The following is a 27,332-nucleotide window of genomic DNA, read 5'->3' on the forward strand; positions in this document are numbered from 1 at the left end:
AATATAACTTAACTGGGTGCCAGAGCCTTCTTGTGCACGAACAAACTCCAGAGTTTTCCATTTATTCTCAGACAGATCCAGGAGACTGGGCAGCAGAGGTGGCAGACTTACCCACGAAGGGACTTTTCTTCATCTTTTATTTCCCTTCCTATACCTCTAGTCACTTTATTGGACAACATGTCCAGGAACTAAACAGCATAAACCCTGAACTTCAAAAGCCTCAACAAAAAATTACTTGCCTGAGGAAACTGTATGTACCACATAAAGTAGATCAACTTTCCACCCCCTCTTCCACTTATTTATTCCAAAATAGACATCTGAGAAGCCAGGAAGTCAACAAAGGAACAAATACAGAAATACAAACTGCCAGTAAAACCAGTCTACTTGATAAAAAATGTCTCCTGATCTCTAGTCCCTTGTATTTGTATAAACACCTTAAAATGTGTTCGCCTCTGACCTTTGATTATTCTGCCTTTGATGTCATTTACTTCAGATCATAAATCTGAAGACGAGGGGCCCACGTTTACTCAGGGCACAGTGTGAACGATGTTGTAGCATGGACTTTGGAGTTAGGCAGAGCTATGCTGGAACTGGGCTCCATGTTCACCAGCTGTGTAAGTTGGTAACCGGGCAAGTAAGTGACTTAGTCTTTCCAATCTTCTTCTGTAAAATCAGGAGAATAATACTTGCCTCAGATTTGCTCTAAGGATCTAATGACACTGTGTACATAAGTGAGAAAATGATCTAGAATAATCCCACCTGTCTCCGTCTACACCCTTCACTCCAGATAAACAATTCCATTTGTTTCTTATCACTCTAGAGTTTCTTTATGCAAACATATGTAAATTAAAATATATTACACTACTATGTATAAGTGTATTCTTCTTCTGCCTCCTTGCTTACATAAAAGGAGCATACAACTGCTCTGTATCTTGTTTTTTTCATTTAACCTATTTTGGAAATCTTTCCATATCACTACAAGGAGAGCTTCCTTCTCTCTTTTTTTCTTTTTTCTTTTAGCAGCAGCATGAGATTCCATGTGTGACTGTAGCACAGTTTATTTAACTATCCCTTATTGGAAGACACAGATTATTCCTAGACTCTTCCTATAACAAATAAAGTTACAGTGAATATCTTTGTACACAGTATCATTTTGCATGTTGTGAGTGTATCTAGAGGGTTTACGCATTTGTAACTTTTTAAAAGAACTTTATTGAGGTATCATTTAAATGTTTTTTTCTTTTTTGTTGCCAAATTGCCCTCCCTGGGGCTGTGCCATTTTGCACTCCTAGCCGTGTACAAGCATGTGCTCTAAACTCCCAGAAGTAGGTACTTGCAGAAAGCAGGGGTGGAAGGCCCAGAGAGGATTCTGACTTTTTTCTTTAAAAATTACTGTATGTTAAAAATTTTTACATGAGGATATATTCTTATGGTAAAATATTTCAAAAAGTAGAAATAGATGGTAAGAATATAAAGTTCTCCTTGGCCAACACTTCCCTGCCAGCAATCCCAGCTCCTCCCACCTTGTGAACTGTTTGGTGTGCGGTTACTGACTTAACTCCAGTGGCCATTTCTCAGTCCCCATCCTCCTTGAGATTTCCAAAGATCTCTTTCCAAGATTCTCTCTCCCTTTGGCTTCCATGACACAAACATTCTTCTGGGTCTCTCATATTTCTCTGATCTTTCACCATCTTGTCTGGCTTCTCTCTCTTCTCTTGCCTTGAAAAACAACCTAAAAACAAGGGATATTTATCGAAGCTGATGATGCACAAGAATAACAGAACCCCAAACCACAGGGAGCTTACGGTCTCGGGCGTGTGGCAGAAAAGATAGCTGCAGCAGTTCCTCCTGTCCCTCTAAGTGTGGGAGTTGGCTAAAGCTGCCGTAACAAAATACCACAGACTGAGTGGCTTACAAAACAGGAATTTATTTTCTCACAATCATAGAGGCTAGAAGTCTGGGATCCAGGTGTCAGCCATGCTGGTCTCTTCGGAGGCATTTCTCCTTGGCGTGTAGATGGCCGTCTTCATGTCCATGACATGTTCTTCATGACATGACATGCCTTCATGTTCACATGACTTTCTCCCTCTATGTATGTCTGTGTCCTAATCCCTTCTTTTTACAAGGGCACCAGTCATACTGGGTAGAGCCTACTTTGATGGAAAGGACAGCAAAGTCACATTGTAAACAAGCATGCTTAGTGTCACGAGCTGAATTGTGTCCCCTACAATTCATATGTTGCAGTCCTAATCCCCAGTACTGCAGAATGTAACTGTATTTGGAGACAGTCTTTAAAGAGTTAATGAAATTAAAGTCAGGTCTCTGCAGAGGGGTGGGGGGGGGCTAACCCAGTATGACTCATGTCCTTATAAGAAGAGGAGATCAGCACACAGACACACACAGAGGGAACACCATGAGAAGGTGTCCATCTACAAGCTGAGGAGAGAGACCTCAGAAGAAAAAACTGTGCCTCCACCTTGCTCTGGGACTTCCAGCCTCCAGAATTGTCAGAAAATAAGTGTTTGCTGTTTAAGGCAACCACTCTGTGGCAGTCATTCTAGCAGCCCTAGCGAACTAACACAAAGGATCACGCCGTTTGCTTTACAGTAAATCAACAGAAGAACTTATTTCAGAAAAGAACTAATGTTCACAAACATGAACCAGGTAGGGCCCATCTCAGGGACACTGTCTGAAGCTGAACTCTGCCTGGAGTTCATCCCCCATTCTGAGGAGAGGAACATGGCAGAGGCAGCAGAGCGGAGGATGTTCCCTGTGCTTTCACACCCGGCCACAGGGCAGGCCCCAACCTGGGGCCAAGATCGCCCCGCCAGGAATTCAGCAAGCACTTAAGCAAAAAAAAAAAAAAAAAGAAAGAAAGAAAAGAAAAAAGGCAAAAAAAAAAAATGCGAGATGATATGCTAGAGAGAAACATGATAGATTTTTGAGCATTTACTGTAAAAGGGAAAATGATCTTTTCTTCCACTAACAGATACACTTGGAACATATATTTTGATTCAGAATCATTTCAGTGACTTTAACAGTGGATGTTTTGCTGGGTTTCAAAAAGTTTGCAGATCTCGGCAGCCATTCTCGTTTCAACATGTAGAGTAGCTGACTCTCAATTAGTTGTCATATTAAAAGGATTCACAGGGCTACCTATTATTAGTGTATATTATTTTTCTCAATGCTTCAGACACTGGCGTTTATTTTTACAGTTGCCATAGAAACCCAAGTCTGTAATAAGCAGCTCTTTTAATTCTAACAATTAGGCTTATATAAAAGAATATTTTAAAGAGATGAAATTTGGAAAGCCCAGCCAGAGGACTGGCAGAAGAACCTTGTTCTTCAAAGGGTTACAAAATTAGCTTAGATTATCCCTTGTTACAACTGCCTTTTTTGACAACTGCTAGAATGCTCATTAGTCAGGCCTTCCTAGGATCTGCATCTTCCATAAAGACTGGAGGTTTGCTTATTTCACAGAAACTTACTTTCATCCACTCCAGTCTCCCTCTTACACCTGGGCTGCTCTCTTGGTTATGGGAGATGCCAATTCTCCTTTTTGCTGTAAAACAGAAAATGTTACTTGAAGCTTAGAGAATAAAGGCTTTAAAAGAATCAGTCAAGAAAAACCAATTATGCCTTTTTACATTATGGGATGTTTGGAAGCCATAAATTTTGCCTTTCTTACATTCATTGCCTATAAAAGTATTTTGGAGTAATATATATTAGTTCATTTTAGTGATTAGTAATGCATGCACCTGGCACAAAAATCAAGAGGCAGATAGTTAAATATTAGTCTCCTTTCTATGCCTGTCCCCGGGGGGCAACCATTGTTACCACTTTCCTTTGTATTCTTTTTATTCTTCCAAAGCTGTTCTCTGCAATCAAATGGGTGCATGCGCACGTGCGTGCACACACACACACACACACACACACACACGCAGTATATTATGCATGTTGTACTGCACCATGCTTTTTTTCACTTACTACTGAAAATCTGGATGCTATTCTATTTCATTACATAAAGAGTCATCTTGGTCCTCATAAAGGTCTTTCCCTGTAATTATTTAACATTCGTGTACTGAGTGTTACAGGCATTGTATGGGGCCCTGGCAATACCGAGGGGAAGATTACAAAGTCCCCAGTCTCAGGAGCCCACACTAGGAGAAGAGGCGGCCACCTGGGAAGTGACCACCACCCAGAGCGCAGCACTGCGATGCCTCAGGTGGAAGTGGGGGTGGAAGCACGTAGGAGGGAGTCTGGCTTTGCTCACAAGGGGGACAGAGGGCATACAGGCAAGATACTTGAGTAGCATCTTGAAAAATAAGCCAGGGGCCTCAGATAGACAAGGAGGGCAAGTCCATTTCAGGTACAGTAAGTGCCACGTCCTCTGGAGTAGAAAACGGCCTGGTGTTTTGGGGAACTGACAGTGGTTTGTTATGGCTGGACAGCAGGGCGTGTCTGTGTTAAGACTAGATCAGTGGCTCTCAAACTTTTTGACCACGATCCAGAGTTAAGAAATGTTTTACAACATCACACAGTGTGTGCAAAACGGAAACAAAATTTCATGAAACAATACCCTCATTAAATGCACTGTTTTTTTCCTATTGAATTCTAGGCTATTTTTTTAAATGCCAGTGATGACTCACTACACTGATTTCACAAACCACTAACAGGCACTATCTTCAAGTTGGGAAATTATGAAGTATTCAGTGTCTAAAGATCTAATAGTCTATACAGTTGTCAGCCTTCCTCTGATTTACACGACTGTGATCATTTTTTAAATAAGACTAGACTGACAAGAGTCAAGAAGCTTATTTGCTCCCACACACCATACAAACAAATAAACTCAAAATGGTTTAAACAGCTGAACATAAGATAGGACACCATAAATCTCCTAGAAGAGAACATAGTCAAAACATTCTCTGACATAAATCATAGCAATGTTCTCCTAGGGCAGTCTACCCAGGCAACAGAAATAAAAGCAAATATAAACAAATAGGACCTAATCAACATTATAAACTTTTACACAGAGAAGAAAACTATAAACAAAACGAAAAGACAACCTATGGAAACATCTGCAAACAATGTGACAGACAAGGGCTTAATTTTCAGAACATAAACTACTCATACAATTCAATAACAAGAAAACAAAGAACCCTATCAAAGAATGCTGGGAAGAAGACCTAAACAGATATATCTCTAATGAAGATATACAGATGGCCAACAGGCACATGAAAAGATGCCCAATATCATTAATATTCAGAGAAATGCAAATCAAAACTACATTGCACATGGGTCACAATGACCATCATTAAAAAGTCCACAAACGATAAATGCTAGAGGAGGTGTAGATAAAAGGGAACTCTCCTACACTGTTAGTGGGAATGCAATTTGGTGCAGCTGTTATGGAAAACAGTATGGAGACTCCTCAAAAAACTAAAAATAGGCTTATCATGAGATCCAGCAATCCCATTCCTGGGTGTATATTCAGAGAGAACTCTAATTTGACAAGACACATGCACCCCAATGTTCACAGCAGCACTATTTACAATAACCAAGACACAGAAATAACCTAAATATCCATCAACAGATGACTGCATAAAGAAGCTGTGGTATATTTATACAACAGAATACTACTCAGCCATAAAAAAGAATAAAATAATGCCATTTGCAGCAACATGGATGGACCTGGAGATCATCATACTAAGTAAAGTAAGCCAGAAATAGAAAGAAAAATACCATATATCACTTATATGTGGAGTCTAAAACGACACAAATGAACTTATTTACAAAACAGAAACAGACTCACAGACATAGAAAACAAACTTATGGTTATAGGGGGTAAGGGGATGGGATGGGGATAAATCGAGAGTTTGGGATTTGCAGATACTAACTAACATATATAAGAAAAATAAACAACAAGGACCTACTGTATAGCACAAGGAATCACAGTCAATATCTTGTAGTAACCTCTAATGAGAAAGAATATGAAAGGGAATGTATACTTAAGTGAATCATTCTGCTGTACACCAGAAACTAACACAACATTGTAAACCAACTATACTTCAAATAAAGAAAGGAGGAAGGAAAGAAAGAGAGAAAGAGAGAAAGAGAGAAAGAGAGAAAGAGAGAAAGAGAGAAAGAAAGAAAGAAAGAAAGAAAGAAAGAAAGAAAGAAGCAAAGAAGGAAAGAAGGAAAGAAAGAAAGACATTTAAAAAATATATATAACAGCTCCTGGGCATATATCCAGAAGGAACCCTACTTCAAAAAGACACCTGCACCCCAATGTTCATAGCAGCACTATTTACAATAGCCAAGACATGGAAGCAGCCTAAATGTCCATCAACAGATGACTGGATAAAGAAGCTGTGGTATATTTATACAATGGAATACTATTCAGCCACAAAAATGACAACATAATGCCATTTTCAGCAACATGGATTTCCCTGGAGAATGTCATTCTAAGTGAAGAAAGCCAGAAAGAGAAAGAAAAATACCATATGAGATCTCTCATATGTGGAATCTAAAAAAAAAAAAAAATTGAAAGAACATAAATACAAAACAGAAACAGACTCACAGACATAGAATACAAACTTGTGGTTGCCAAGGGGCGGTGGGTAGGAAGGGATAGACTGGGAATTCAAAATTTGTAGGTACTGACAGGCATATGTAGAATAGACAAACAAGATTATACTGTATAGCACAGGGAAATACATACAAGATCTTGTGGTAGCTCACAGCGAAAAAAATGCGACAATGAATATATGTATGTTCATGTATAACTGAAAAATCGTGCTCTACACTGGAATTTGACACAACATTGTAAAATGACTATAACTCAATAAAAAATGTTAAAAAAATAAAAAATATATAAATAACATAAAATTTGTGTTTTTAACCATTTTTAAGTGTACAATTCAATGACATTAATTACATTCATGATGTTGTACAATAATCACCACTAACACTTTCCGTAACTTTTTAATAGAAACTCTGTACCCACTAAGCAATAACTCCCATCTTGCTCTCCCCCAGCCCCTGGTAACTTTTCATTTACTTTCTATCTCTATCAACTTGCCTATTCTAGACACCTCATGTAAGTGGAATTGTGCAATATTTGTCCTTTGTAGCTAGCTTATTTCACTCATCATGATGCTTTCAAGGTTCATCCATGACGTAGCATGTAATAGAAATCCATTTCTTTTTATGGCTGAATAATATTCCATTGTATGCATATATCACATCTGTTGATGACCACTTGGGTTGTTTCCATCTTTTGGCTACTGCAAATAACACTGCAAGGAACATTGGCATGCAAGTATCTGTTTGAGTCTTTCTTTGCAATTATCTTAGATATACACCTGGGAGTGGAAATGCTGGGTCATATGGTAATTATATTTTTAGCTTTTTGAGGACACCCCATAATGCATTCCACAGTGGCTGCACCATTTTACAATCCCACCAGCAATGCATGAGGGTTCCAATTTCTCCACATTCTCACCAACACTTACTATGTTCTATTCTTTAAATTATAGCCAGAATTAATTTGCTTGGGCTGCCATAACAGAATGCAAGACTAGTGGCTTAAACAACAGAATTTTATTTTCTCACAGTTCTGGAGGCTAGAAGTCCAAGATCAACATACCAGCAGTGTTGGTTTCTGATTAGGCCTCTCTTCCTGGCTTGCAGAGAGAACCTTCTTACCGTGTCCACAAATGGACTTTTCTCTGTATATGTGGGTAGAAAGAGAGATTTCTGGTGTCTCTTCCTCTTCTTATAAGAACATTAGTGCTATTGGACGAAGGCCCCACCCTTATTACTTCATTTAATTGAATTACCTCCTTAAAGGCCCTATCTCCAAATACAGTTACATTGGAAGTTAGGGCTTCAACACATGAAGTCTTGGGGACATAAGTCAGTCCCTAACAACCATCCTGGTAGCCGTGAGATGGTATGTCACTGTGGTTTTTCTTTCATCATTTTCCTGTCTCCTTTGATGATTCAATCTCCTCTACCCAGCCATTAAATGTTGGAGATGTCAAGACTTGGCCAGAAGCCCTAATCTCTGTTCATCCCACAGTCTCTCTCTAGGCCACTGTGTACTTCCCTACAGTGTCAGTTACAGGCCAGTGACCCCCAATTTTAAAATGCAGAACTCTCTTCTGAATTCGACTCCTAACCAACTCTATTCAATACGTGGATGATTTATGTATTTGTCTTCACTTAAATAAACTCTTCTATAGTGCTTACTATGTGCCAGGCACTGTTTTAAGTGCTTTATAACCAGTTCATTCGCTTCTCGTAACTCTATGAGAAAGGTAGTAGTATTCCCGGTTACAGATGAGGAGACTGATGGATTTTAACTTGAGTATGCTCCCACAGCAGGTAAACAGCAGAGCTAGGTTTACAACCAAGCAGATGGCTCCCTAGTCCATGCTTTCAACCATTTTGCTGTACTGCTTCTCAAATAGCCCCTTAAACTCAGTTTGTATAGGGGCAAGTTCTTGATTTCCATTCCTGTATCAGTTTGCTAGAGCTGCTATAACAAAGTACCACAAACGGGGTGGCTTCAACAACAGAAATTTATTGTCTCGCAGTTCTGAAGGCTAGAAGCCCAAAACTAAGGTACTGGCAGGGTTGGTCCCATCAGAGAGTGATGAGTCCCACGCCTCTCTCCTAACTTCTGGTAGTCTCAGACATTCCTTGACTTATTTCCACATGGTGTTTTCCTTGTGTTTTCACATGGTCTACCCTCTGTACGTTCTCTATGTCCAAATTTCCCCTTTTTAAAAGGACGTCAGTCATTCTGGATTAGGGCTTACCCTGATGCCCTCATTTTAACTTGGTCATCTCTGGAAAGTCCCTATTTCCAAATAAGGTCACACTCTGAGGTACTAGGGTTAGGACTTTAACATAACTTTTTGAGGGGACACAATTCAACTGACAACAATCCCCAAACCCGGCCTACCATGTTTTCCTAGTTCAGTGAATATCTTAATATTTGTACAAGGTGGAGACCCAGGAGTCACCCTGGCACTTTATTTACATCCAGCCGCATGCACAATGCACTGCCAAGTCCTCTTGGGGCTCCTGAATCACTCTTTTTTAACTGAAGTATAGTTGATTAATGTTGTGTTAGTTTCTGGTGTACAGCAGAATGATTCAATTATACATTAATATATATATTCCTTTTCATATTCTTTTCCAATGTAGATTATTAGACGATATTAAATATAGTTCCCTGTGCTATACAGTAGGACCTTGTTGTTTATCTATAGTAGTTAGTTTCTGTAAATCCCAAACTCCCAATTTATCCCTCCCCACCCCCTTTCCCCCTGGTAAACAAATAAGTCTGTGAGTCTGTTTCTATTTTGTAAATAAGTTCATTTATGTCATTTTTCTTTTTTTTTTTTTGATTCTGCATATAAGTGGTAGCATATGGTATTTTTCTTTCCTTTTCTGGCTTACTTCACATAGTATGATGATCTCTAAGTCCATCCATGTTGCTGCAAACAACATTATTTAATTTTTTTATGGCTGAGAAATATATATGTGTGTGTATGTGTGTGTGTGTGTGTGTGTGTGTGTATATATGTGTGTGTATGTGTGTGTGTGTGTGTGTGTGTGTATGTATGTGTGTGTGTGTGTGTGTGTGTATACACACACACACCCCACAACTTCTTTATCCATTCATCTGTTGATGGACATTTGGGTTGCTTCCATGTCTTGGCTATTGTAATTAGTGCTGCTATGAATATTAGGGTGCATGTATCTTTTCGAATTTGAGTTCCCTCCTATATGCCCAGGAGTGGGATTGTTGAATCACAGGGTAGTCTATTTTCTGTTTTTTAAGGACTCTCCATACTGGTTTCCTTGGTGATTGCATCAAACTACATTCCCTCCCAAATCACTCTTAACACCTTCACTGCCCTCCATCTCCATTGCCACCATCACAGGTTGTGCCCTCCTTCTCTACCCACTGGACTTTCACAATAGCCTAGAGCTGGTCTCTACCTCCCTCCACTTTAGTCTCCGTATTGCAGCCAGAGTGATCTCCCCAAACAGTTCTGACATCTGACTGTGTCCGCTTCCCATCCTTATTCCCTCTCTGAATGAAAACTGTTGGTTTCCCACTTGCTGTTAAGATATAAACCTAAATCCTTAACCTGGCCCACAAAGCCTCCCCTGATCTGCCCTAGCTCTGGCTCCTAGCTTCACTAAGGCCACTGTCCTTCCAGCATTCCTGTTTCTCACACCACATTTCTCTTTGTTCCTCAGATGAGCCTTGCTCCCTCCTACCACAAGCAGGCACTTTGACCTATGCTGCCCTCTGCTTAAATGAGCTCTCCAGTTCTTTCTTTCCTCTCTAATGTCCTCCTTCATCTCTTAGTTACTGTCCCTTACTTGAGGAAGACTTCCTGGCTCTCAAAGTTGATTCAGTTTCCTTCATTATACTCTCTTATTGAACTGGGTTCCATTCCTTCATAGCTCTACTTCCATTTGAATCAGGCTCATTAGTGTTTTATTTGATTTTTCTTGGTGGCCATCACCAAACTATAAGCTCCGTGAAGGAAAGATCCATTCTGCTCACTATAGTGACGGTGCCTGTCATGAAATACATTCAGTATGTATTTTTTGATGAATGAATAGATAGAGAGCTGGTTATTCTCCATTTGCTGCTCCTTCATTCATTCCCCACTTCTCTGCACAGGGAGGCTGACCTCTGCAGACTGCAGACCTGGGTCGTCTGGCTTCCGAGTTTAAGCAGAGGGCAGCACCAGCAACTCAGAGGGCAAGAGAAGAGAGGCTTCTTAGCTGCCTCCCTCCATGACTATAGCTCCGAAGGGGTGGCAGCTCCGGAACAGTCTGGCTCTAGGCGTGGTCACTGCTTCCCACCACTGCTAGTTTCTGAATGTCTCCTCATTACTTTAAAAAAAATTCTTCACATTGCTCACAACTCTGTGAGTGGTTCTCCTGTGACCTCTGCTAATAACAGATAGAGACCAGTATAGGACTACAGTCCAAGCAGCAGGGAGTGAGGTCCTGAACAGGGGGAGACATTCAGAAAAGAAAGACAGGAATAGCTGTGTGATAAACGAACCCTACAAGGTTAAGTAACTGATTCCATGTATGAGCTGTATACTTTCTGAAAGCAGGCATTATATTTCATTCATTCTTTAACCCTAATGCCTAACTTGTAGTAGGTATTCAATAAATACTTGTGGGATAATTGATTTGAAGGGTCAAAGACGATTCCAAGGTTCAAGCCTGGGTGATTCCCATTGAAGAAAGGGGAAGTCAGGTTAATTTGTGAGCAGTCCTTAAAGTAGTAAGAATGACACAGAATAATATTGAAGATATAGCATCATTTTTAGGGTCAGAAGGATCTAAAGCCCAACTTTCCCACCCAGTCTTCGGCAAATGACTTGACATTTCTCTTTGAGACCATTTCATTACCTGTAAAATGGGAATAAAAATCCCCAACTCATAGTGCTATGAGGAATACCTGAAATCACATACGTAGAGCATACCCCGACCCTGAGACCCTCACCAAGCTAGACACGTTGAGCTGTGACGCAGAGACCCAAGGACATCGGGGGCCATTCACAGAGCTTTCTTTTTAAGTATAGTTCTTGTCACCATAAAACAAGTCATTAGTTACCTGTGACTGTTACACTCTTTCCTGGACTATCACTGTGGATTTTTACATCTTCTTTCCACCTGCCTTTTGTGGAATCCTAGAAAGTTACAACTTGTACCATCTTTACTCAATATTTTAGCATGTAGAGCTCTGGGCTCCCCAGGGTCTGGCTAATGATATGAGCCTTCCTCCTTTCATCTGCTTTTACTTTAAGCACTTGAGTTAAGACCATCAGGGATATGTTAACCCTGTAGCAGAAATGGAATTCAGACTCAAATCCTCCTTTCACATTTGGTGCTGTTTGTATCTTTTTCTCCCCTATTCCTCTTTAAATGTCCTTAGAACAATCCCCATTGGTCTCAAAGATGTAATTTCCCTACCCCAATTGGACAGCTTGCTTCATATTTCAGTTCCCAAATGGTTGTCTGCAGCACTCTGTACTGGATTTGCTGAAATAACCATGACTGCTTCCCCAGGAGACAATGCAGTTGTGGGAACGGGACAGACAAGAGGAAGAAGTTCCCTTTCAAGATATTTATAATTCAAACAGTGACCTCGGTTGACCTGCTACCCAGAATTAACCTTCCCTTCTAATTCATGAGAGTTGACTTTCCTATTGTTTTAACTGTCACTCCTTTCTCCTTTAAGACATCTCTGTAAGACTTGTCTTTCAAGGAACCTTACGTATCAGGTTTTATTAGCACTCCAGGCTTCAGTGTCCAAGAACCCTTGTTCATCATGCAGTTTACTCTGGCTGAACACTCACGATTCACAAACATGCTATTTCTACAAGATCACCATGGTGAGTTAGCGACTTCAGACTGAGAAAGCACGCTTTAAAGGTGCAAATACTGTGTATTTCAAATATGTATTAGTAGGTTAGAGTAGTAAGACTTGTTGATGTCCACAAAATTCAGCATAGAGGAAAAACAAAAACGTATGCATTTCATTTGAAACATGCAACTCATTCTTTTCTATAATTTTCTTATTTTCAGATTTCTTAGTCATAGTTCCTTAGGCTTACATGAAAATGCTCCTGCCACCTCATGGAAATATTTGCATTCTAATGTCAGGGCTTCTCAAAGGCTGACAGAGATTCAAGCCGCCTCCGTTATTTCTGAGGTTCCTAGTATACTAAACTTTTTTTAAATGCTAAAATAAAGTTTAAAAATTGGTGGTGCTTTGAATGTTTACATTTTAATAATTGATACCTTTAACACACACTAAAAATGTAACAAAACAGCTTTGCTAGTTAAAGAAGATAATTAAAAGGTTTAATTTTTATTTTTAAAATTAAATTTTATTTTTGATTAATATAGTTAAATTTTATTTTTAAATTAAGTAACTAAAATTTAATGTTTAAAATCAATTTTTAAATTTAATTTAAAATTTTAATTTTAAAAACCTATAGTACACAAAAGGTGATGTAGCTTAGTCAGGGAATCTCAATTTTAAATTTGGATGGGGGTGTCTTTTTTCAATCCCATCAGAATACCTTTGTGTAGCCTCCTCTGGAGGTAATTCCAGGCCCTTTATAAATGTGGGCCCTGAGCCAGTTAGCCTTCCAGCTCTGTGCCCTCTCATCCTCCTCCTTGCACTCACATTATTATTTAGTAATACATCATGAATTAAAGATGACCATCATCAAGTCTCATCTATTTCGGTGGTGAAAAGAAAAACTCTGAATAATCCTAGCTTGGGTAAATGCAACCAAGGGCAAATTCTAAGGCCAGTTTCTTCCCTAAACGTTGAAGACTCAATTTTTCTGAGCTAATTTTATAGTTGTTGGTTTGTTATGTCTTGTTTAGATTATAAGCTCCTTACAAAGAATCTCTACCTTGACCTATTACTAAAAATGGTAATTAATATTATTGGGTAATTCCCACTTAAACTACTATTTTAAGATTTAAATAGAAAAGCAAATTTCCATTTATGATATAGACAACATGAACATTTACACATATACATTTAGAGATGCGGAAATATCCGGAACTCCATGCTTCTGAACACAGACACCATCACTGTTAGCCAACATACAATACATATATACATACATACATCAGTAAATACCAATCACTCATGTGATTGCCTCTGATTTGGGAAATCCTGTCTCACTTTTAGTAGCACAGAAAAGATATTCAACCATCTGTATGTAATTTGTAGCTGAAACCACGCTTTTGTGTATACAAGTCGGCTGTTCCGTGGTGTTGAAAGAAACCAGATATAGTTGGACTTAGATCATCAGCCACCTTGCGCTGGGCACTACTGGGTCAGTGGGTCACCGACGAGAGAGGGTGGATGGTGCAGCAAGATCCCCAAAGGAGCAACAGAGAAGTCTAGGCACTGTGGTCTTCTTAAAAGCCTGAGAAGTCTCACCACAACCTCATCTGCTCTAGGCCAGCACCAGCAGACAGCAGATAATGAAGGTTAGGCAGCCTGGGTCTGAAGGTGAGCTTCTCCTGTTTGTAAAGGAGAAAGAGCCAAGTGGAGATGTAATTTCAGCAGAGATCGCAAAAGAGGGCAGAGAAAGGAGTGTTTAGAATAAAGGGGATGGACAAGTGTATTCCGCTATTAAGCACACAAAAGCCATTTTGAAAGTCAACTTCATTTAAAAGTTTATTAAACAAGTAATAATTATTTGTTAATGTTTCCTTTAAAAGTTACACAATTTTAAAGCTTTTTTGCTCTTCTTAACCAAACACAGAATGCCCTTCCCTCAGTAAATACACTGCACTGAACTCACATGATCGCAATTTCCCCGGCACATAGACCAGAAAGGCCAAGTGGTCTCATGTGTTGCTTTTCTGAAAATGAAAATGGAATTGTCCTTTGAAGAAACACAACGGGTAAGCTGAAAACAGTGAAAAGAAAAACATATCTAATTGAAAAAAAAAATTGGATCCTAAACACTGAACTAAAAATCATCTACTCTAACAACATAAATGCTAGTTTATCTAGATGGGCGTTACCACCTAGTATTACGGTAATTCTGAACAATGCAAACACAAGTTATAATTACTGGAATGGTTAACTGTTTTTATTAAGACGGTTGCAGAATTGTTTTTTGTTGTTCGTTTGTTTGCTTTTGTAACTGGAGATCTAGATTAGAATTTTCAAGGGCTCCACGGACCAACCTTCTGATGCAAAGTGAGGGGTTTTAATTAGAATAAATTTGGTGGTCTTTTCTTATTCTAAAATTAGGACTCTGTAGTTCATAAAAGTTAGATTTTTTTTTTTATCAATAGTTGCAGGTTTTCTCCCCCCGGAATGTCTTTCATTTCTCTTTAACAACAGAAAAGAAAAGGAGTATGTTCCCGAGGGACTCTGCTATTGTTCACTCGGACAAAGCCAGTCAGCATCTACAGTTAAGCAGTGACTGTGTGGCAGAGAAAAAACGGGCATTATTTGGTTTTAATTCTCAAACTTGAAATTAAAACGAGAAATAGTTCCTTTCAGAGTCTTAAAAAAAATCCCACTGGTGTGAAACTTGGGCAGTGGCCAACAAGGGGTCTCTGGCTGTGCCAGTCAAGGCTCTCCGAGGTGAGCAGGTGCTGACACAGGGAAGGGGTAGGAGAGGTTTCTGGGGAGCAGAAGTTGAGAAGACAAAGGGGAGGGAAGCGGCCTGAGCAGGGGAGTCATCTGACCCAGACGAACTTGACAAAAGCTTTGTCAAAACAAGGGGCGCTCGAGCACAGCTTGTACAGTAAAGGAGTCCTCTATTTGGCGGAAATATCTGGGCCCTGTCCACCACCGACCTGTCACTGCTGGGGGCTGTCCAGGAAAGAGCTGATCTCCTCTCAAAAGGCTGTCAGCCAACCATGCTGCTCTGGGCAGGGGGCAGGGAGCACCTCCAGGGTCCCCGCTGGGCCCGCTTTCATCACACGTCTGAGGGAGCCTTTCCTGTCACTCCCCAGACCCCTCAGAGCTCACCCATTTCCCTGACCCTCACCTTCTCCCTATCCCCAGGAAAAGTCTAGTTCTTACTTCGTCACGCAGAGCACTTCAGCGTGACAAGAATAACTTTTCTTTCCTAGTGGGAGTCATCTGTTTTATTCAAAGAGGCCTATGCGGCATTTTCCCTGGATGTAAATATAAAATATTAAGCCACTCCCTCGGTATGAGAAAAGTGCTATGGCAATTCTTCCTCTAAGCTGCACTTTCCCCTTCTTATTACAAACAGAAATAACTAGGGATGGTGAGAGTACAGAGTGAAATTTGGGAGCAAAAGCTTAGAATTTTACTGCCTAGGTGTATGCCCTTCTAACCTTCTAAGGGTAAATTTCGCACCTTCTAAGCTCATCCTTGGGGTTTAATGGCTTATGTACATCAGAGACTGGTTTAGGGTGGAAGTGGTAGACGCTGAGAAGTTATTTTCTTAATTATTAATGACTAACCTCTGAAAACAGAATTGTAGGGAGTGAGACAACATCCCTGTGCCTCCAGCTGACATTTGATAAATGCTGCTTGTGCTATTTAATTGATAATTAATTTTACAGAAAGCAGGAATTTTACTCCATAAACTCAGAAGTACCAAAAACATCATATTCTTGATTTTTTTTTAAAACTAAGTGGGCACCTCTATGTCTTTTCTATATTCAAATTCTGGAGACTTTTTTATTTATATGTATTATTTTGAAGGCTGTCTTTTTTTTGGAGGAGAGACTCCTAAAGGTAGGATTTTTAGGTCAAAAGGTCAGTGTATTTTAAATTTGAACATGTAGTTCCACACACTGTCCCACAACCAAAAGTATGAGAGTGACTGATTACCCAAACCCTCACAAGCCTGGAAGTTATCGATCCTTTCAACTTTTGCCAAGTAGATGGGCAAAAATTCAATTTTGCCGTTATTTTAATTTGCATTTTCCTGGCTGCTGGCAAGATTGAGCAACTTGTTGTGTTTATATGGCATCAGCACTTCCTTTGATCCACTGCGTCAACTGTCTTACTGATTTCTAAAAGCCTAATGTAAGTAACAGCTCTTTAACTCTTCTTTTGTATCTGTGTATGCTGCATATATGTATGTATTTAATTTTTCACTTGTCTTTCGACTGCTTGTGGTTTAGCAAAGATGCACTTCCCTACCCCTCAGCTCATACTCCAATGGGGCCATCCGATGAAAGATAGACAATGATAATACAACTTGATAAAGATATGCACAGACAGTACATCTCAGCAGATGCCAGAGGGGGCACTTCTAATACCTGCAGCAGGCAAAATTTGTTTTCACATTAAAATTACTTTTTAATGGGTGATGAAAACAATGTAACTCCGCTGGAGGCCACGGGCATACGTTTATCATGAAGTCAGGCAAAAAGATCACTACTTTTAGATTCTGCAGGAGCTGGACCACTCAGCCTTATTCAACTTCCACCACTTCTCACATGTCCCCTCTCAACCTACCACTCCCAAATTCCATTCCTCCTCTGAGTGTTTCTATCCTACCCACCCTTCTATTTTCAGAGGAATGGTATTTGTTAGCTTGTGACAGATTTTTTATAGATCTCCAGTGAATCTCAGATTCTTAATACACACATTCAAGACATCTGAGAAGCCTTAGTTTCTTCAAATAGTTGACTATGCAGAAAGAAGTTTCAGACTTTATATTTTAAAATAGGAGAGCCCATTTTCTTGTTTAGAATTCACTCATTTGACAAATTTTAATTGCACACCTCCTGTATACGAGGCACTGGGTTTAAAACTGTGGCTATAACATTACATCTCAATGTTCATGGAACTTACATCCTAGTTGAGGGAGAGAAGACATTAAATCGGTAAGAACATAAGTTTATAACATGTCAGGTGGTGATATATACTATAAAGAAAAATCAGACAGCATAAGACGAGTGTTGTGGGTTGAACTGTGTCCGCCTAAAAGATGCTGAAGCCCCAGTACCTGTGAATGTGACCTTATCTGGAAACAGGATCTTCACAGATGATCAAGTCAACATCAGGTCATTAGAGTGGGCCGTAACCCAATATGCCTGGTGTCCTTATGAAAAGGAGAAATTAGGACACGGTAACAGACACACACACAGGGAGAATGCCATGTGAAGATGAAGGCCGAGATCTGGATGATGCTTCTACAACCCAAGGAATGCCCACTATTGCCAGCAAACCACCAGAATCTAGGAGCAAGGCATGGAACAGAATCTCCTTCACAGTCTTCAGAACCAACCAAATCTGCCCGCATCCCGATCTCAGACTTCTAGCCTCCAGAACTGTGAAACAATGAATTTCTGTTGAATCAGCCACCCAGTTTGTGGTACTCTGTTGTGGTACCCCAAGGAAACTAATACAGGGAGGGGAAGTAAGACTTTTAGATGGGGTGATGAGGGAAGTTCACATATAAGCTGACAACAGAATACAGTCAGGGAGACACCTGGGAGAAGCACATACCAGGCAGAGGAGCAGCAAGCACAAATGCCCTCCGGGGGGAGAAGGCCTGGCAAGTGCAAGGATCACCAAGGTCAGGATTCCTGATGCACAGTGAGCAAAGTGGGGGGAAGTGGGAGGAGATAAGGTCACACCATGTAGGACCTACTGGCCATGTGTGGACAGTTGGCTTTTTCTCTGGGTAAAATGAGAAGCCACCAGAAAGCTGTAGGTGCAGAAATGACATCATTATTGTCACAAGAAGCATATTCAGTTTTCTGTGAAGCAGAAAACAAGGTCAAAGTTCCTAACTTACGGTTTCACTTATGCATCTGTATTACCCAGGACTCTTGGGGTTCCAAGTGACAGACGTCCAATTTAAACCATCCTAAGCAAGGGAGGGAACTTACTAGCTCACATAACCAAAAAGCCCATGAGTAGCTTAGGCAGAGCAACTCCTATCAACAAAAATCTGTTCCCTTTTCTCCTTCTCTCAGTTCTGCTTTCCTTTATGTTTTCTTCATTGCAGGAGGGTTTTTTATTATATGGCAAAAGAAGCCCTACCAGCTCTATACGTTCATGCTTCTTAGTATTGGAAATCTCAGGAGGGAGGCTGAGGTCCACATAATCCCCCAAAGGGTGCTGGTCGGCTTCCTTGGGTCATGTGCCTCGTCCCACAGTAATCAGTGGTGATTTCTAGACATAGTTCTCTGATTGACTGTCCTGGATCACATGTCCGCTTCTTTGGCAAGGGAGCCACCCCATAGGCCGGACAATCTGTGAAGGAGGAACGTTTACCAACAGAACGAGTTATGTCAGGGCCACCATGCTGCACAGCTTCAGAACTCTGGTACAGTTACAGTTATGTGAACGGGACCCCCTAGAGTTGGGGAGCGCACAGCCCCAGAGAGGCCATACATGGCGGTCCTCGGTTCTGTAACTTAAGGAAGGGGGAAGAGAAGTTGTGCAGGCAAAAAGAGCAGGCATCCCCTAGTACATCTAATTATAACTTTAAGAAAGGACTTATCTTTTGTTTGTTTGTTTAAGGACTTATTTTTTTAAAGGCTATTTACGGCAAGGTCTTGGCTGGGCTTTTGCTTTCCTGGAACAAAATATGACTCATAAAATGCAAACCTACAGTAGATACAGCAATACATATAATATTGACATACTCTTAAACTTAAGGGGAGCGAATAATCCACATTTGATAACAGTAGTATAAATGGAGTTATAATTCATAAATGCAATGGTTCTTCCTTTCTAAGAACTTTGTGCATTCATTTGTTTTATGACTATTGGCTGGGACCCTAACATTGATAGGCACTGTGTTAGGAATTGTGAATATAGTGGGGAACCAAACAAACCTGGTTTCTGTCCTCATGGGTGACACGGACATTGGACAATGAACATATATATAAATATATACCTTATTTTGTGATAAGGATGAAAAAGGAAAAAAAAAATGGGTTCTACTAAAGAAAACTGACCAGAGGTGGGGGGGTTAATTTAGATTGGGACCAGGGATTTATGTGAGGTTGTGACATTGCTTCAGAGCACTAAAGGATAAATAGGAATTAGCCAGATGAAGAGCGGGAGAGGGAGGGAGAGTGTTCCTGGCAGAGGGAATAATATGTGCAAAGGCTGTAAGTAGCTTTGGATATCACCAGACATCCTTGGCCAGGCCCAGGGACATTATCCCAGACACTTCTATTTCTATTGTTTGTTCTTTCCATAATATTGCAAATTAACTAAGTCACACAAATTATCTTTTCATCATTGCATGATAGAATGAATGTTTAGATTTCCCCCTCTGATTATTACTTGCATATATTAATAAATGAAGATCATAAAATGACCAAAAGTGATCAGAAGGTGGAATTTCTTAAAGGATGATTGCAATTATTTCATGCCGACAATGTTTTCAAGTGTTTCACAGTAATTTAACATTTCTGTTTCTATAAGTTCATGGTAGGAAAGAAGATGAAAGGATTTAGAAAGAGCTGAAGATGCCAGGTATAGATAGGAGTTTAGTATTTAAAGACAATTCTCTGAAGTTAAGTTAAGCTAAGTGAAGGACAGAAACCTGGGTGCTAACTACTGGTGAGGAGGTAAAACTTGGATGTCATGTTCCAAGCTTTTGATTAATCCAAGTCTCAATAGAAAGCAGATGGCACATGCAGAAGAGGCTAACTTGGGGTGTTTTATATACAAACGGACTGTTTTCAAAGGTGTATATGTGCAGACATCTCATGCTTCTTAATGAACCCTAAATACCCAGGCACAAAGCGGTGAGGAGAAGAGATGGTTCTTGGACCAGAGAGAGAGAAAGAGAGAGAGAGAGAGAGAGAGAGAGAGAGAGAGAGAGGCAGAGTCATGTGGAATTTCCACTCTATATGAAAAGATCAATGACCTTTAGTGGAGGGACACAGCCAGCTGGATGCAACTTTACAGGAAGGGAACAAAGGGATTAAGAACTTGACCTCCCTCTCCTTTTTCCCTCCCTTTGACTTCTAGCTGAACCCAACTAGAAGGCAGAGTCATGAGCATCCACTGATGTGGTCCATACAGGCTAATATTCCAGGAAGAGAGGAGGATGGAGAAGAAGAAGAGTGATCTGGCTTGAAGGAGCAGACAGAGATATTTTGCAACAGTTTTCAACAGGCTTTCTACCTGCCACCCCCCTCCCCCCGGTATTTAGCTAGCCAATACTGATGCAGGAAAAACGGATGTGGGCGTGAGGTGGGCCGAGTCCCAGGTCTCAGCTGAGCTCCTGGGGCATGCCCCGCCAACTGTGGGTCCTTGGCTTCGTGCAGGAAAGAATTCAAGAGTGAGCCACAGTTGAATAAAGATAGATTTATTTAGAGAGATACACATTGCATAGAGTGTAGGCTGTTTCAAAAGGCAAGAGAAAAGCAACGAAAGAGGTGTGGGGGTTGGATGCTCAGGTTAAAGTAAAAGTAGGTACACACTCCATAGGCAGAGTGCAGGCCGTCTCTAAAGAGGAGGGAGTGAAAAAGGGCGGCCAGGCATGTTGTTGCCAGGTTTTTATGGGCTCAGTAGCTTCACACACCTACAGGTGGGACCATTACAACTACCCTGGGGAGAGGACTGGGATTCCCAGGAACTGGGCCACGGCCCACTCTGACCTTTTGTGGCTAGCCTTGGGACTGTCATGGTGCCTGCGGGTATGTTATCTAACACAATGAGCATATAATGAAGCTCAAGGTCTACTAGAAGTCAAATCTCCCTCTATCTTAATCCTGAAGGCCAACTGGGAGTTGAATCTTCCACCATTTTGGTGTTAATTGCTGTCATTCCTTGAATGGCTGTGCCCTGCCCCTTTCCATCCTGTTTCAACACATGTTGCCTAGGTCCATCCAGTTCTTGACCACATTTCATAGTTCACAGAGGCTGGGTATGTGTTAAAAATACCAGAAGTGCTTATCTGCTGATTCACAGGATATCCTGCAAACTGGACAAGCAGTGTCAACTCCTGCTTTTCTAGGTTTAGAGTTATTTGCTGCTTTTTTCTTTAACAGCTTGCCAGTCAAGTCCTAAAAATGTACAGTCCAACAGGCTTCTGCAATCACATGCCCTTGGAACAACTCCCTAACTGAGTGGTGAGACCCCTGAAGAGAGGCATTACTTGTCATACCACTATCACCTTCATTCCTCAGCTTGGTTTTCAAATATTACAGAAACTTTCAAATATGAAAAATAGTATGGAGAGTAAGATAAATGTATACTCAAATCTACAGCCTTGGTTTAGAAAATGTTAATGTTTTGACATATTTGTTTTGGAGTTTTTAAATAAACAAAATATCACAGAAGAGACAATTTTTTGTCACATATTATCTCCATTTATCCATTAATGCCTTCATTCTTTAACTGTCATTTTAAAAAGATGTATTGAGCAACTACGTACTCTACTATAAATCCAGAGAGTAAAAACAAACAAGATTGAGATTTGTTTCCTAAAGAAAGAAGACAAGAAGAAAGAGAAGTGATATCAGAAGCCCTTGAGCTTCTAACCATATTCACACAGTGAGTGATGCTCACAGAGATGCCACTCCCCCCAGGGCACTTGACGCAGGGGCTGTGGCTTAGATAAGGCATTTACAAAACTCTAACTCCACCCTTTACTCTCCCATATTGGAATGACATTATCATAGGGATAACCTGGAACCATCTCTAATATATATGAAAAGGAATCTATTTTCAAGCTTTGGTTCTTTAATTCTGATTCAAAACAATCTGTGCAGAGGCAGCCCTCCACAACCACAAGACAACCACGACAGGTCTTGTCTGTGTCTTGTGCAGGGACCACCATCAATCTTCATTCTTCACAGACATGATTTTGTGGAGCATTTAGCAGTGTGATCCCCAGAATGGCTGATGGTCTACTTGTGGTACATGGGTGGGAACAGACAGAGAAACAAACAGAAAAACTGAAAAAAATAACAGCTTCTGCGTTGAATAATTGGCCATGTAAGACCACAGTGGAAACTGAAGAGCGAAATGGATGAGACTCCATCTGCGCTAACGCAGTGACCACTTTGCTTCTTCTTGGTTCTGACAGAAATGACAGACACCCTTTTAGCAAATGAGAAACCCGCCACACATGAGGTATGTGACATCAGCCAATTTTATTCGTTTCCAGTGCCTATTCCATACTAAGCTTACAGCCAGTATTAAATGCTCTCAAAAAAAATCAACAGATAACTTTCTTTCAAGTCTAAAACTGCATCCTTGTGTATTTTATAAAATAGTAACTGAGGATAAATACATTACACTGAGAAGCATGATGCATTCAAGTTCTTCTTACTCATAATTGACAACAAGTTCTCCAAAATCAGGTAACCGGAAGGCTTGACTATTAAATGAGTAGTGGAAACTTTTCACAAGGGGAACTGTTCCTTTCAAGTCTGAATTTCTTCATACTCTGCCATCCTTAGAGTGGCTGGTTTGCTCTTCCAATAGGGAGGAGTGCAAGTCTATACAGTGTCTTGGTGCAAATTAGGAGGTGCCCCCTCAGGGCTCATGCAGCCTTACCGACTTGTGTCTCTATGAGAAGAGGAAGGCTCCCCTCGCTCTGGGCAGCCCCAGACCACGGTACACCTGCCCCACTCACCCCCACACCTGGGCAGGTTTGTGCAGTGCACAAACTGCACAACCAGGTGTCTTGATTCCAGTGCCAAAAAACTATGGCTTCCAGAACAATATACTGAACACCTCCCAGTGCTGGGCACTCAGCCAGGTACTGGAAATAAAAAGGGGAATAAAACTTTTGGAGCCTGGGAAGAGGGCCATGTAAACAGGTTACCACAGTAAGACCTAGTTAAGCAATCAAAGAGAAACACACGGATCGCTGTTGAATCACAAACGAAAGAACAACTCATTTCTCTCAGATGAGGCTGTGGTCAAGGAAAATTCAGAAAGGAAGAGGCATTTGAATTGGGGTTCAGTGGGTGATGAGTATAAGTTTATGAGGTGGGAAAAGAGCACTGCGGACTTTCGCTGACAAGGACAAGCTTTCTGATATCCCAGGCTTTCAGGAAAGCCTCGGCTACTGTTTTATCACTTTGATCAACATCGTGTGCCCGACCGTCTTTGTTAGGTTTGTCTGCGTCTCCTTCTGCCTTTGAAGTGATCCAGACAAGCTCAGCAGTGGGGCTTGTACAAACAGCGTAATAAACAGTGTCCACTTGCCAGGACTGTCCCCATGCATAGCTCTCTCGGGAGTCTGAGGAGGCAGGAGGTGACTGGTCAAAGGCTGGGGATTTGGGAGCGTGGCCAAATGGCCTCTCTGAAGATACAGCACACAAGGACATTCCAGGAAGAGGGAACAGCACAATCCCACAGTGTTTTGTTTGCCAAATGGAAATATCCTTAGTGACAAACATTTAATTTGCTTGCAGGTGTGACCTTTGGTTATGCAACAGAACTGTGGATTAGCTAGAATGTAATTTTTGAAAGACCCAGGCTGCTTATTTCCCTAGAAGGATCAGTTAGTTTTGCCTGGAACAGCTGTTCTAAGACCACAGACTACATTTCTAACTCTAGCAAAACTTTTCCCTTGTTGGCACATGTTACCGGTTGCTGGAAGACTCAGAAGGGAGCATGTGCATAGCATAGCTCTACACAAGCCACCTTCACTCTCAGAGAAGCAACTCAGGGTGTGTCCTTTTGGCAGAAAGCCAGAGACATCTTTTCTGGGCCATTAAGGGAGAGAAGTCATACACAGGCATCAGGCTGATTGTACTGGATGACTCTGTACAAGAGTCAGAGGCAATGAACTTAATTTCTTCCCCTATGTAGGCGCTCTGACATTGCTGTGATGTTCTGAAATGACCGTGTGCTCTGAACCTCTTTGTGAAGTTCAAGGCAGACTCAAAGCTTCACAGGGCACTGTTCTGCACAACAGCAACATCAACAACAAACCCGCAGACTATGCTTTTACTCATTAGTTCCAACTAGCTATTCCAGGCCACGCACTCATAAATCAAGTTCTCCTCTGATGACCCTGATGTTGAAATAAAAGGTGGTGTTGAGTTATACAGCATGAAAGCTCAGGAACTGCCCAAGGGCCCTCATTGCAACAATCTGATAATCCATAGAAAGCACTGAAGAGTGCCTCCCACCTGTGTTTGTGATCCTCTGGTGCCCAAGACACTCCTTCTCAAGCTCCCACTGACTGGGGAAGGGAAAAGTCTAGCCCATATTTAATATCTAGGAAGAAGTCATCAAAGAGAATGCGTGACAAACACAAGAACACTTTGTAAACACAAAAAGAACATTCTTACCAAGTAGGCAGGCACATTAAAACATGGCAGGTCAAAGAATAAAGACCAAGGGCAGCCACAGGGAGCCAAGGGGTGTACCGGCCATACTTCAGGATCCTGCTAAAGGGGATCACATGTTGGTGAGTATTACTGGGAAAGTATCATGTACCAAAGTATCCTCAGTCACCCATAAAGACTTCACATTCTTCAGCTCACAAACATGAAAAAGATACCTTCATTCTACCATTCACTAATGCTAAAAATCTAGGCCACCATTTATTTCTCTCTTTTCTCCATCAATCTCTCTGTAAGTCAACCTCCAAATTATACATTGATCTATCCACCTCTTTTTATCTCTGTGCCACAGTCCCAGTCCAAGCCATGATAATCTTTTGCCCAGATAACCCTCCTGGTTTCTCTATACTCCCTCTGGCCCCTTCCACCTGATTTTTGTATGGGAAGGTGTTACTAAGTATAAACAAATGAAGTAAATTAACAAAGGAAAAGTTCTGTAGATTTGACAAGATAAAAAGCTTAAAATTTTGAATGTCTAAAAAATCACCACACTTACTCTTAGCAGTATGAGTGAGAGGGTTTAGTGTATATATATATATATATATATAGTTATTTAGTATATATGGTTCTGTATTATTTAACTTATTCAGTGACTATACACAACTTTTAAATAAAAAAATTACATCCAATAAAATATGTTATAAACAACTAAAAGTAAACAACAAGCCGGAAAAGTATTTGGCACAAATATGATAAACACTTAAAATAGATTTGATAGGCTTAACACATAAAAGCTCATACAGAGCAAAAAGAAAAAATATTAAAGACCATCATCAGTAAAATGTGTAAGGAAAAAAACTCTACTTTGAAATAAACTACCAAATAATGCGTAATTATGTTAATAAATCACTGAGAATTAAATACAAATATGTAGCAAACAAAAAATGCTCTATCTCATTAATAATCAGATAAGCAAAAATTAAGTGAGATATCACTTTTCACCTACTAGAGGAGTAAGACTTTTTAAAAATTTAATAACCCTATAATTTTCCTCCACAGTTTGTGGGAGTACAAAATTTCTTTGGTAAGAATTTTGACAATGACAGATATCTCAAAAGCTCACATTTTATTGTTAGGAATTTATCATAAGGTAATAATCATAGCTATAGAAAAAGCTCCAACTATAATGGTTTATCTAAGAATTATTTATAAAATCAAAAATTGGAGAAAATATAAGGACTGAATAATGAGAGCACAGTTAAACTGATGGTGTTACATCTGTCGGTAAGATGAATTATAATGTTGTCATCAAAAATGTTCATGAAAGTTCAATATAAAAGTAACTGTTTTCCATAGGTTAGCTATAAATTTAACATAATTCCAATAAAAATACCTTCAGAGTTTTTTTAATAGAAAAAGTTGATCCAAAAAGTCAAAAGAAAAGAAAAAACCAACAGGAATGGTCAGGTACAATCTACAGATTTAATGTGATCCCTGTCAAATTACCCATGTCATTCTTCACAGAACTAGAACAAATAATCCTAAAATGTATATGGAATCACAAAAGACCCAGAACTGCCAAAGCAATACTGAAGAAAAAGAACAAAGCTAAAGGAATAACCCTCCCAGACTTAGACAATACTACAGAGCTACAGTAATCAAAACAGCATGGTATTGGCACAAAAACAGACATATGGATCAATGGAACAGAATAGAGAGCCCAGAAATAAAGCCACAGGCCTACAGTCAATTAATCTTTGACAAAGGAGGCAAGAACATACAATGGAGAAAAGACAGTCTCTTCAGCAAGTGATGTTGGGGAAACTGGACAGCCTCATGTAAATTAATGAAGTTAAAACATTCCCTCACACCATACACAGAAATAAATTCAAAATGCCTTAAAGACTTAAATATAAGACAAGACACCATAAACCTCCTAGAATAAAATATAGGCAAAACATTCTCTGACATAAATCTTAGCAATGTTTTCCTAGGGCAGTCTACCCAGGCAATAGAAATAAAAGCAAAAATAAACAAATGGGACCTAATTAAACTTACAAGCTTTTGTACAGTACTGGAAACCATAGCGAAACAAAACAACAACCTACAGAATGGTAGAAAAAATTTGCAAAAGATGTGACTGACAAAGGCTTAATGTCCAGAATATATAAACAGTTCATACCACTTCATAACAAAAAAAACCCCCAAAAACCCAATCCGGAAATGGGCAGAAGACCTAAACAAGCAATTCTCCAATGAAGATATACAAATGGCCAACAGGCACATGAAAAAATGCTCAATATTGCTAATTATCAGAGAAATGAAAATCAAAATTACAATGAGGTATCACCTAACACCAATCATTCAAAAGTCCATGAATGATAAATGCTGGAGAGGTTGTGGAGAAAAGGGAACCCTCCTACACTGCTGGTGGTAATGTAGTTTGGTGCAGTCATTATGGAAAACAGTACGGAGATTCCTCAAAAAACTAAAAATAGACTTACCATATGATCCAGTAA

At 40.2% G+C, this 27,332-nt stretch overlaps 1 long non-coding RNA gene across 1 annotated transcript in view; it reads right to left on the reverse strand.

Moving 5' to 3' along the window:
• Positions 1-1,188: 1,188 nt before the first annotated feature.
• The window catches only part of LOC105079603 (uncharacterized), a 34,136-nt gene continuing 7,992 nt past the window's right edge, over positions 1,189-27,332 (reverse strand). The window contains exons 2-3 of the long non-coding RNA XR_006719515.2: positions 3,489-3,562; positions 1,189-1,732 (exon numbers count right to left, since the gene is read on the reverse strand). This is a non-coding gene — a long non-coding RNA (uncharacterized LOC105079603). The remainder of the gene's footprint in view (positions 1,733-3,488; positions 3,563-27,332) is intronic.

The sequence above is a fragment of the Camelus bactrianus genome, chromosome 25, assembly GCF_048773025.1.
Source record: "Camelus bactrianus isolate YW-2024 breed Bactrian camel chromosome 25, ASM4877302v1, whole genome shotgun sequence".
In the NCBI taxonomy this organism is placed as follows: Eukaryota; Metazoa; Chordata; class Mammalia; order Artiodactyla; family Camelidae; genus Camelus; species Camelus bactrianus.